The sequence below is a fragment of the Chiloscyllium plagiosum genome, unplaced genomic scaffold, assembly GCF_037043375.1.
Source record: "Chiloscyllium plagiosum isolate Xiang-an unplaced genomic scaffold, Cpla_swu_hap1 HiC_scaffold_45, whole genome shotgun sequence".
Classification (NCBI taxonomy): Eukaryota; Metazoa; Chordata; class Chondrichthyes; order Orectolobiformes; family Hemiscylliidae; genus Chiloscyllium; species Chiloscyllium plagiosum.
In genome coordinates, this window is record NW_028270183.1 from 5,406,110 (window position 1) to 5,417,264 (window position 11,155).

The window sequence follows — 11,155 nt, forward strand, 5'->3', positions numbered from 1 at the left end:
CCCTCCATTCACACTCTAACCCCCCCTCCATTCACCCTCACCCCCCTCCATTCACACTCCAACCCCCCCACTCTGTTCACCCTGCAACCCACCCCTCCATACACCCTCTAACCCACCCCTGTCCATTCACCCTCACAACCCCCCCTCTCTGTTTAACCTCCAAACCCCCTCTCCATTCACTCTCCAACCGCCCCTCCATTCACCCTCACACCCCCCCTCCAACCCCCCTCTCGGTTCACCCTGCAACCCACCCCTCCATTCACACTCACACTCCCCTCCATTCACCCTCCAACCCCCCTCCATTCACCTTCCAACCCCCCTCCATTCACCCTCCAACCCCCTCCTCCATTCACCTTCTAACCCCCCTCTCCATTCACCCTCACACCTCCCTCTCCATTCACCCTCCAATCCCCCGTTCACCCTCCAACCCCCTCCTCCATTCACCCTCCAACCCCCCCTCTCTGTTCACCCTCCAACCCCCCACTCTGTTTACCCTCCAACCCCCCTCCATTCACCCTCACACCCCGCCTCCATTCACCCTCACACACCCCTCTCCATTCACCCTCATACGCCCCCCCTCCATTCACCCTCCAACCCCCCCTCTCTGTTCACCCTCACACACCCCTCTCCATTCACCCTCACACCACCCCTCTCCATTCACCCTCACACCACCCCTCTCCATTCACCCTGACACCCCCCCCTCCATTCACCCTCCAACCCACCCCTCCATTCACCCTCACACTCCCCTCCATACACCCTCTGACCCACCCCTGTCCATTCAACCTCACAACCCCCCCCTCTCTGTTTAAGCTCCAACCCCCCTCTCCATTCACTCTCTAACCGCCCCTCCATTCACCCTCACACCCCCCCTCCATTCACCCTCCAACCCCCCTCTCTGTTCACCCTGCAACCCACCCCTCCATTCACACTCACACTCCCCTCCATTCACCCTCCAACCCACCCCTCCATTCACCCTCACAAACCCCTCCATTCACCCTCCAACCCCCCCCTCTGTTCACCCTCCAACCCCCACCTCCATTCACCTTCCAACCCCCCTCTCCATTCACCCTCACACCTCCCTCTCCATTCACCCTCCAACCCCCCGTTCACACTCCAACCCCCCGTTCACACTCCAACCCCCTCCTCCATTCACCCTCACACCCCCCCTCTCTGTTCACCCTCCAACCCCCCGCTCTGTTTACTCTCCAACCCCCCCTCTCCATTCACCCTCCAACTCCCCCCTCTCCATTCACCCTCCAAACCCCCTCTCCATTCACCCTCCAAACCCCCTCTCCATTCACCCTCCAACCCCCCCTCTCCATTCACCCTCCAACCCCCCTCTCCATTCACCCTCACAACCCCCTCTCCATTCACCCTCACAACCCCCTCTCCATTCACCCTCCAACCCCCCTCTCCATTCACCCTCCAACCCCCCTCTCCATTCACCCTCCAACCCCCCTCTCCATTCACCCTCCAACCCCCCTCTCCATTCACCCTCCAACCCCCCCTCTCCATTCACCCTCCCACACCCCCCTCTCCATTCACCCTCCAAACCCACCTCTGTTCACCCTCACACCCCCTCCATTCACCCTCACTCCCCCCTCTCCATTCACCCTCCAATCCCCCCTCTCTGTTCAGCCTCACACACCCCCGTCCATTCACCCTTCAACCACCCGTCTCCATTCACCCTTCAACCACCCGTCTCCATTCACCCTCCAACCCACCCCTCCATTCACCCTCACACACCCCTGTCCATTCACCCTCACAACCCCCCTCTCTGTTTACCCTCCAACCCCCTCTCTCCATTCACTCTCCAACACCCCTCTCTATTCACTCTCACACTCCCCTCCATTCACACTCCAACCCCCCCTCCATTCACCCTCACCCCCCCTCCATTCACACTCCAACCCCCCCACTCTGTTCACCCTGCAACCCACCCCTCCATACACCCTCTAACCCACCCCTGTCCATTCACCCTCACAACCCCCCCTCTCTGTTTAACCTCCAAACCCCCTCTCCATTCACTCTCCAACCGCCCCTCCATTCACCCTCACACCCCCCCTCCAACCCCCCTCTCGGTTCACCCTGCAACCCACCCCTCCATTCACACTCACACTCCCCTCCATTCACCCTCCAACCCCCCTCCATTCACCTTCCAACCCCCCTCCATTCACCCTCCAACCCCCTCCTCCATTCACCTTCCAACCCCCCTCTCCATTCACCCTCACACCTCCCTCTCCATTCACCCTCCAACCCCCCGTTCACCCTCCAACCCCCTCCTCCATTCACCCTCCAACCCCACCTCTCTGTTCACCCTCCAACCCCCCTCCATTCACCCTCACACCCCGCCTCCATTCACCCTCACACACCCCTCTCCATTCACCCTCACATCCCCCTCTCCATTCACCCTCACACACCCCTCTCCATTCACCCTCATACGCCCCCCCTCCATTCACCCTCCAACCCCCCCTCTCTGTTCACCCTCACACACCCCTCTCCATTCACCCTCACACCACCCCTCTCCATTCACCCTCACACCCCCCCCTCCATTCACCCTCCAACCCCCCCTCTCTGTTCACCCTGCAACCCACCCCTCCATTCACCCTCACACTCCCCTCCATACACCCTCTGACCCACCCCTGTCCATTCAACCTCACAACCCCCCCCTCTCTGTTTAAGCTCCAACCCCCCTCTCCATTCACTCTCTAACCGCCCCTCCATTCACCCTCACACCCCCCCTCCATTCACCCTCCAACCCCCCTCTCTGTTCACCCTGCAACCCACCCCTCCATTCACCCTCACAAACCCCTCCATTCACCCTCCAACCCCCCCCTCTGTTCACCCTCCAACCCCCTCCTCCATTCACCTTCCAACCCCCCACTCCATTCACCCTCACACCTCCCTCTCCATTCACCCTCCAACCCCCCGTTCACACTCCAACCCCCCGTTCACACTCCAACCCCCTCCTCCATTCACCCTCACACCCCCCCTCTCTGTTCACCCTCCAACCCCCCGCTCTGTTTACTCTCCAACCCCCCCTCTCCATTCACCCTCCAATCCCCCCTGTCTATTCATCCTCACACTCCCCTCCATTCACCCTCACACCCCCCTCCATTCACCCTCACACCGCCCCTCTCTGTTCACCCTCCAACCCACCCCTCCATTCACCCTCAAATCCCACCCCTCCATTCACCCTCAAATCCCCCTCCATTCACCCTCCAACCCACCCCTCCATTCACCCTCACACTCCCCTCCATTCACCCTCCAACCCCCCCATTCACCCTCCAACCCCCCCCATTCACCCTCCAACCCCCCCTTCATTCACCCTCTAACACCCTCCTCTCTGTTCACCCTCCAAACCTGTCCTCCATTCACCCTCCAACACCCCCCTCTCTGTTCACCCTCCAATCCCCTCCTCCATTCATCCTCCAACCCCCCTCTCCATTCACCCTCACACCTCCCTGTCCATTCACCCTCCAACCCCCCGTTCACTCTCCAACCCCCCGTTCACTCTCCAACCCCCCCTTCCATTCACCCTCACACCCCCTTCCATTCACCCTCACACCCCCCTCTCCATTCACCCTCACACACCCCTCTCCATTCACCCTCACACATCCCCATTCACCCTCACATCCCCTCTCCATTCACCCTCACACCCCCTCTCCATTCACCCTCACACCCCCCTCTCCATTCACCTTCACTCACACTCTCCATTCACCCTCACACACCCCTCTCCATTCACCCTCACACACCCCTCTCCATTCACCCTCACACACCCCTCTCCATTCACCCTCACATCCCTCTCTCCATTCACCTTCACACACCCCTCTCCATTCACCCTCACACCCCCCATTCACCCTCACACCCCCCATTCACCCTCACACCCCCCTCTCCATTCACCCTCACACCCCCCTCTCCATTCACCCTCACACCCCCCCTCTCCATTCACCCTCACACCCCCCTCTCCATTCACCCTCACACCCCCCCTCTCCATTCACCCTCACACCCCCCTCTCCATTCACCCTCACACCCCCCTCTCCATTCACCCTCACACCCCCCTCTCCATTCACCCTCACACCCCCCTCTCCATTCACCCTCACACCCCCCTCTCCATTCACCCTCACACCCCCCTCTCCATTCACCCTCACACCCCCCTCTCCATTCACCCTCACACCCCCCTCTCCATTCACCCTCACACCCCCCTCTCCATTCACCCTCACACCCCCCTCTCCATTCACCTTCACACCCCCCTCTCCATTCTCCCTCACACCCCCCTCTCCATTCACCCTCACACCCCCCTCTCCATTCACCCTCACACCCCCCTCTCCATTCACCCTCACACCCCCCCTCTCCATTCACCCTCACTCACACCCTCCATTCACCCTCACACACCCCTCTCCATTCACCTTCACACCACCCCTCCATTCACCCTCCAACCCCCCCTTCATTCACCCTCCAACACCCCCCTCGCTGTTCACCCTCCAACCCCCCCCTCGCTGTTCACCCTCCAACCCCGTCCTCCATTCACCCTCCAACACCCCCCTCACCATTCATCCTCCAACCCCCCTCTCCATTCACCCTCACACCCCCGTCCATTCACCCTCACACCCCCGTCCATTCACCCTCCCACCCCCCTCTCCATTCACCCTCACACCCCCCTCCATTCAACTCCAACCCTCCCTCCATTCACCCTCACACCCCTCTCCATTCACCCTCACACCCCTCTCCATTCACCCTCACACCCCTCTCCATTCACCCTCACACCCCTCTCCATTCACCCTCACACCCCTCTCCATTCACCCTCACACCCCTCTCCATTCACCCTCACACCCCTCTCCATTCACCCTCACATCCCTCTCCATTCACCCTCACACCCCTCTCCATTCACCCTCACACCCCTCTCCATTCACCCTCACACCCCTCTCCATTCACCCTCACACCCCTCTCCATTCACCCTCACACCCCTCTCCATTCACCCTCACACCCCTCTCCATTCACCCTCACACCCCTCTCCATTCACCCTCACACCCCTCTCCATTCACCCTCACACCCCTCTCCATTCACCCTCACACCCCTCTCCATTCACCCTCACACCCCTCTCCATTCACCCTCACACCCCTCTCCATTCACCCTCACACCCCTCTCCATTCACCCTCACACACCCCTCTCCATTCACCCTCCAACCCCCATCTCCATTTACCCTCCAACCCCCCCTCCATTCACCCTCCAACACCCCTCTGTTCACCCTCCAAATCCCCTCTCCATTCACCCTCCAAACACCCTCTCCGTTCACCCTCCAAACACCCTCTCCCTTCACCCTCCAACCTCCCTCTCTGTTCACCCTCACACCTCCCTCTCCGTTCACCCTCACACCCCCTTCTCCGTTCACCCTCACACCCCCTTCTCCGTTCACCCTCACACCCCCTTCTCCGTTCACCCTCACACCCCCTTCTCCGTTCACCCTCACACCCCCTTCTCCGTTCACCCTCACACCCCCCTCTCCGTTCACCCTCACACCCCCCTCTCCGTTCACCCTCACACCCCCCTCTCCGTTCACCCTCACACCCCCCTCTCCGTTCACCCTCACACCCCCCTCTCCGTTCACCCTCACACCCCCCTCTCCGTTCACCCTCACACACCCCTCTCCGTTCACCCTCACACACCCCTCTCCGTTCACCCTCACACACCCCTCTCCGTTCACCCTCACACACCCCTCTCCGTTCACCCTCACACACCCCTCTCCGTTCACCCTCACACACCCCTCTCCGTTCACCCTCACACACCCCTCTCCGTTCACCCTCACACACCCCTCTCAGTTCTCCCTCACACCCCCCCTCAATTCTCCCTCACACCCCCCTCTCAATTCACCCTCCAAACCCCCTCTCTATTTATCCTCCAACCCCCTCTCAATTCACCCTCATACACCCTCTCAATTCTCCCTCCAACCCCCTCTCTATTCACCCTCCAACCCCGTCTCAATTCACCCTCCAACCCCTCATTCCACATTCATCCTCACACCCCCTCTCAATTCATCCTCCAACCCATCATTCCACATTCATCCTCACACCCCCTCTCAATTCACCCTCCAACCCCTCATTCCACATTCACCCTCACACCATTTCTCTATTCACCCTCAACCCACCAGTCCACATTCACCCTCGCACTTCCTCTCTATTCACCCTCCAACCCCCCTCTCCATTCACCCTCACACCTCCCTCTCCATTCACCCTCACACCCCCCTCCCCGTTCACCCTCCAACCCCGTCTCAATTCATCCTCCAACCCACCATTCCATATTCACCCTCCAACCTACCATTCCACATTCACCCTCACACCATTTCTCTAATCACCCTCCAACCCACCATTCTAATTTTCACCCTCACACCCCCTCCACATTCACCCTTCAACCCCCTCTCCATTCACCCTCCAAACCACCATTCCACATTCACCCTCACAATCCCTCCACATTCACCCTCCAACGCCCTCCCCATTCACCCTCACACACCCCCTCCATTCACCCTCACAGGCCCCTCCCCATTCATCCTCACACCACTTCCCCATTCACCCTCACACCCCCCTCCCAACTTACCCTCACACCCCCCTCCCAACTTACCCTCACACCCCCTCCCAACTTACCCTCATACACCCCTCTCCATTCACCCTCACACCACTTCCCCATTCACCCTCACATCCCTTTCCCATTCACCCTCCAAACCCCTCTCCATTCACCCTCACACCCTCTCCCCATGCACCCTCCAAAACCCTCTCCATTCACCCTCCGAAACCATCTCCATTCACCCTCCCAACCCCTCTCCATTCATTCTCACACCCCCCATTCACCCTCGTATTCCTCTCCCCATTCACCCTCCAAACCCCTCTCCATTCACCCTCACACCCCCCTCTCCATTCACCCTCACACCCCCCTCTCCATTCACCCTCACACCCCCCTCTCCATTCACCCTCAAACCCCCCTCTCCGGTCACCCTCACACCCCCCTCTCCAGTCACCCTCACACACCCCCATTCACCCTCACACACCCCCATTCACCCTCACACCCCCCTCTCCAGTCACCCTCACACACCCCATTCACCCTCACACACCCCTCCCCATTCACCCTCACACCCCCCCTCCCCATTCACCCTCACACCCCCCCTCCCCATTCACCCTCACACCCCCCCTCTCCATTCACCCTCACACCCCCCCTCTCCATTCACCCTCACACCCCCCTCTCCATTCACCCTCACACCCCCCTCTCCATTCACCCTCACACCCCCCTCTCCATTCACCCTCACACCCCCCTCTCCATTCACCCTCACACCCCCCTCTCCATTCACCCTCACACCCCCCTCTCCATTCACCCTCACACCCCCCTCTCCATTCACCCTCACACCCCTCTCCCCATTCACCCTCACACCCCTCTCCCCATTCACCCTCACACCCCTCTCCCCATTCACCCTCACACCCCTCTCCCCATTCACCCTCACACACCCCCTCCCCATTCACCCTCACACACCCCCTCCCCATTCACCCTCACACACCCCCTCCCCATTCACCCACACACACCCCCTCCCCATTCACCCACACACACCCCCTCCCCATTCACCCTCACACACCCCCTCCCCATTCACCCTCACACACCCCCTCCCCATTCACCCTCACACACCCCCTCCCCATTCACCCTCACACACCGCCTCCCCATTCACCCTCACACACCCCCTCCCCATTCACCCTCACACACCCCCTCTCCATTCACCCTCACACCCTCTCCCCATTCACCCTCACACACCCCCTCCCCATTCACCCTCACACACCCCCTCCCCATTCACCCTCACACCCCCCTCCCCCATCCACCCTCACACCTTCCTCCCCATTCACCCTCACACCTTCCTCCCCATTCACCCTCACACCTTCCTCCCCATTCACCCTCACACCTTCCTCCCCATTCACCCTCACACCTTCCTCCCCATTCACCCTCACACCCCCCTCTCCATTCACCCTCACACCCCTCTCTCCATTCACCCTCACACCCCCCACCCCATTCACCCTCACACCCCCCACCCCATTCACCCTCACACCCCCCTCCCCATTCACCCTCACACCCCCCTCCCCATTCACCCTCACACCCCCCTCCCCATTCACCCTCACACCCCCCTCCCCATTCACCCTCACACCCCCCTCCCCATTCACCCTCACACACCCCCTCCCCATTCACCCACACCCCTCCCCATTCACCCTCACACCCCCTCCCCATTCACCCTCACGCCCCCCCCATTCACCCTCACACACCCCCTCCCCATTCACCCACACCCCCTCCCCATTCACCCTCACACACCCCCTCCCCATCCACCCTCACACCCCTTTTCCCCATCCACCCTCACACCTTCCTCCCCATTCACCCTCACACCCTCCTCCCCATTCACCCTCACACCCCCCCTCTCCATTCACCCTCACAACCCCCCTCTCCATTCACCCTCACACCCCCCTCTCCATTCACCCTCACACCCCCCTCTCCATTCACCCTCACACCCCCCTCTCCATTCACCCTCACACCCCCCTCTCCATTCACCCTCACACCCCCCTCTCCATTCACCCTCACACCCCCCTCTCCATTCACCCTCACACCCCCCTCTCCATTCACCCTCACACCCCCCTCTCCATTCACCTTCACACCCCCCTCTCCATTCTCCCTCACACCCCCCTCTCCATTCACCCTCACACCCCCCTCTCCATTCACCCTCACACCCCCCTCTCCATTCACCCTCACACCCCCCTCTCCATTCACCCTCACTCACACCCTCCATTCACCCTCACACACCCCTCTCCATTCACCTTCACACCACCCCTCCATTCACCCTCCAACCCCCCCTTCATTCACCCTCCAACACCCCCTCGCTGTTCACCCTCCAACCCCCCCCTCGCTGTTCACCCTCCAACCCCGTCCTCCATTCACCCTCCAACACCCCCCTCACCATTCATCCTCCAACCCCCCTCTCCATTCACCCTCACACCCCCGTCCATTCACCCTCACACCCCCCTCTCCATTCACCCTCCCACCCCCCTCTCCATTCACCCTCACACCCCCCTCCATTCAACTCCAACCCTCCCTCCATTCACCCTCACACCCCTCTCCATTCACCCTCACACCCCTCTCCATTCACCCTCACACCCCTCTCCATTCACCCTCACACCCCTCTCCATTCACCCTCACACCCCTCTCCATTCACCCTCACACCCCTCTCCATTCACCCTCACACCCCTCTCCATTCACCCTCACACCCCTCTCCATTCACCCTCACACCCCTCTCCATTCACCCTCACACCCCTCTCCATTCACCCTCACACCCCTCTCCATTCACCCTCACACCCCTCTCCATTCACCCTCACACCCCTCTCCATTCACCCTCACACCCCTCTCCATTCACCCTCACACCCCTCTCCATTCACCCTCACACACCCCTCTCCATTCACCCTCACACACCCCTCTCCATTCACCCTCCAACCCCCATCTCCATTTACCCTCCAACACCCCTCTGTTCACCCTCCAAATCCCCTCTCCATTCACCCTCACACCCCTCTCCATTCACCCTCACACCCCTCTCCATTCACCCTCACACCCCTCTCCATTCACCCTCACACACCCCTCTCCATTCACCCTCCAACCCCCATCTCCATTTACCCTCCAACACCCCTCTGTTCACCCTCCAAATCCCCTCTCCATTCACCCTCCAAACACCCTCTCCGTTCACCCTCCAAACACCCTCTCCCTTCACCCTCCAACCTCCCTCTCCGTTCACCCTCACACCTCCCTCTCCGTTCACCCTCACACCCCCTTCTCCGTTCACCCTCACACCCCCTTCTCCGTTCACCCTCACACCCCCTTCTCCGTTCACCCTCACACCCCCTTCTCCGTTCACCCTCACACCCCCTTCTCCGTTCACCCTCACACCCCCTTCTCCGTTCACCCTCACACCCCCTTCTCCGTTCACCCTCACACCCCCTTCTCCGTTCACCCTCACACCCCCTTCTCCGTTCACCCTCACACCCCCCTCTCCGTTCACCCTCACACCCCCCTCTCCGTTCACCCTCACACCCCCCTCTCCGTTCACCCTCACACCCCCCTCTCCGTTCACCCTCACACCCCCCTCTCCGTTCACCCTCACACCCCCCTCTCCGTTCACCCTCACACCCCCCTCTCCGTTCACCCTCACACCCCCCTCTCCGTTCACCCTCACACACCCCTCTCCGTTCACCCTCACACACCCCTCTCCGTTCACCCTCACACACCCCTCTCCGTTCACCCTCACACACCCCTCTCCGTTCACCCTCACACACCCCTCTCCGTTCACCCTCACACACCCCTCTCCGTTCACCCTCACACACCCCTCTCCGTTCACCCTCACACACCCCTCTCAGTTCTCCCTCACACACCCCTCTCAGTTCTCCCTCACACCCCCCCTCAATTCTCCCTCACACCCCCCTCTCAATTCACCCTCCAAACCCCCTCTCTATTTATCCTCCAACCCCCTCTCAATTCACCCTCATACACCCTCTCAATTCTCCAACCCCCTCTCTATTCACCCTCCAACCCCGTCTCAATTCACCCTCCAACCCCTCATTCCACATTCATCCTCACACCCCCTCTCAATTCATCCTCCAACCCATCATTCCACATTCATCCTCACACCCCCTCTCAATTCACCCTCCAACCCCTCATTCCACATTCACCCTCACACCATTTCTCTATTCACCCTCAACCCACCAGTCCACATTCACCCTCGCACTTCCTCTCTATTCACCCTCCAACCCCCCTCTCCATTCACCCTCACACCTCCCTCTCCATTCACCCTCACACCCCCCTCCCCGTTCACCCTCCAACCCCGTCTCAATTCATCCTCCAACCCACCATTCCATATTCACCCTCCAACCTACCATTCCACATTCACCCTCACACCATTTCTCTAATCACCCTCCAACCCACCATTCTAATTTTCACCCTCACACCCCCTCCACATTCACCCTTCAACCCCCTCTCCATTCACCCTCCAAACCACCATTCCACATTCACCCTCACAATCCCTCCACATTCACCCTCCAACGCCCTCCCCATTCACCCTCACACACCCCCTCCATTCACCCTCACAGGCCCCTCCCCATTC